The sequence below is a fragment of the Arachis duranensis genome, chromosome 8, assembly GCF_000817695.3.
Source record: "Arachis duranensis cultivar V14167 chromosome 8, aradu.V14167.gnm2.J7QH, whole genome shotgun sequence".
Lineage (NCBI taxonomy): Eukaryota > Viridiplantae > Streptophyta > Magnoliopsida > Fabales > Fabaceae > Arachis > Arachis duranensis.
The window spans coordinates 48,575,830-48,578,423 of NC_029779.3; positions in this window are offsets into that span (position 1 = coordinate 48,575,830).

Genomic DNA, 2,594 nt, shown 5'->3' on the forward strand with positions numbered 1-2,594 from the left:
ATCTTCTTTATTATTTATACACTAAACTCGTGACCGGGGAACATATACCCTTGTCTTGTGGGATATGTCATCGTCACAACATTGTTTGTATTCTCAATTATATAGAAAAAAAATTCTAAACGGCTCATAACAATTATTTCAAAGGACAGCGAAAATTTTAATAAAAAAAAATCTAACTCGATTTTTGAGTTTTATTTTTATGGTATTAATTTGTGTCAAAAAAATTAATATTTTTTTTATACAAGACTAATCAATCCCAAAAAAAATCAAAAATTCAATTGAATATTTTTTTTTATCGTAATCCTTTTAAAATAATTGTCACATGTCAAATAGCATATTCACTCCAATTATATATATGCCGGTGATAAAGATTATTAAGGTTTCACTCATATCTTATTATATCATCGATGCACCTGCCTCTTAACAAGTCTCTGCATCTTTTTTACAACTTTTTCGGCCATTGCTATTATCATCATGCACCTGTTAATAACAATCGAACTCTAAAATTTGTCGTTATAAATATTTTTATATGATATCATGAAATTATAAAAATTTTAATATGATATTATAAAATTATTTATTTTAAAAAATTAAATAATTAAATTGAGGTTGATGAATAATTATATATTTAATGATTTTATTTCTCGTTAAATATTATATTTGTGTTTAATTTTTAAGAGTGATATGTATGCAGCAGGTTTCTATCTAATATTTTGCCTATAGAAAAAAATTGAGTGACAGAATTAAAAATTAGTTGTTAGCTTTCTGCTGACACATACTTAAAAGAAGCTGTGTGAAATATGATAATTGCCAAAGATGATGATATTATAAAAGCGTACATAAATTAAGTTTCTTAGGTATGGGGCATATATAAATGAGAAAACATAATAAGCTAATTTTTAGTTAATTAATATTAGTTAATTTTAAAATTTAGATTTATAATTTAAAATTAAAAATTTATTATTTAAGATTTAAAATTTAAGATAAATAAAATAATTTTTAAAAAATTAATTGATATTTATTGTAAAAAGTTAGTTATCTAACATTACTGGTATCAATGATTAAAATTCATAAACAACCTCTTTATATTCTAAGGGCCATTAGCCCATTACCTACTAGGCTTTTGTTGCATTCAGTTACTAAATACTGTATATCCCAATTTCAATTAATTGGTCCTCTTGGACCAAAAAATTCCAATAATTTTTTGGTTTCTTTCGATATTTGATATCTCCCATTTGGGGAGACAAAAAATTAATTTACTGTTTTCACAGTATTTTTTAATTTGACAAATCAAAAATTAATTTTTTATAGTACTGAGTTTCATTTAAAGATTTATCATTGGCCAATGAATTCTTCAATTTACAAATATATTATTGGCAAATGAATTGTTAATTGCATAAGACAGTATTTGAATCCACACTTAATTAAACAAACTAATAAACTATACATTTGGACATTTCAGGGCTAAGCCCAAACCTTATCTGAACTCATAACCCAACCCGTCCAAACCCAAACCCCAATTTCATCTTCTCTCTCAAAGCATTGAATTCTAGCACTAAGAGACAAGCTCCTATGGCCTCCAATTCAAGTTAGTTTTTTTTTTTTTTTAGTTGATGGATTGAACAACTCTGCCTATGTTACACTTGCGGTACATAGCCGGTCCCAAGCCCGGATAAAGGAGGAGGGTTGTGTTAGGTCTTCGGCAACCAACGTAAAAATATAGCCGAACCCCCCCATGACATGAATCAAAGACATTATTGCGCTAAAGCTAGGTCGTTACCCGGAAGTAACGCGCCGTATGGCTCGAGTACGGTGTCAAAGCAAGAGCCGCTGCATCGGTGCCCGGATGTAGTGTTAAATGAGCAAGGGTTCTCGCGTTTTCGTGAACGGACGAAGGTAAATAAGCTAGTTCACAAAGGAAAAGGTAAAGGTCGAAGTGACAAAAGGTTGAGATTTGGGACATGGAACATAGGCACTCTAACAGGAAAGTCCATGGAGGTGGTGGACACCATGACAAGGAGGAAGATTAACATTATGTGCCTACAAGAAACGAAATGGGTTGGTGCAAAGGCTAGGAAGTTGGATTCTTCTGGTTTCAAACTTTGGTATACAGGAAAGGTGAAGAATAGGAATGAGGTTGGAATAATTGTGGATAAGCAGTGGAAGAAGGACGTAGTTGATGTCAAGAGGGTGGGAGATCGGATCATCTCTATCAAACTTGTGGTGGAGGGAGGTGCTTTTCATGTGATTAGCGCCTATGCACCGCAAGTGGGTTCGGACGAACAACACAAGATAAGGTTTTGGGAGGATCTAGAGAGTTTGGTTCAAGGCATACCTTTGGGAGATAAGATTTTCTTAGGAGGAGATTTAAATGGCCATGTTGGGAGAGAAGTGACTGGATATGGGAGTATTCACGGAGGCCATGGTTTCGGGGTGATCAATGCCGAGGGTAAAACTATTTTGGACTTTTCCTCAACTTTTGATCTTCTCATCGCAAATACATGTTTTAAAAAGAGAGACGAACATCTTATAACCTATAAGAGTGGCATGACAAGCTCTCAAATCGACTTCTTCTTGTTGAGGAGAGTCGACCG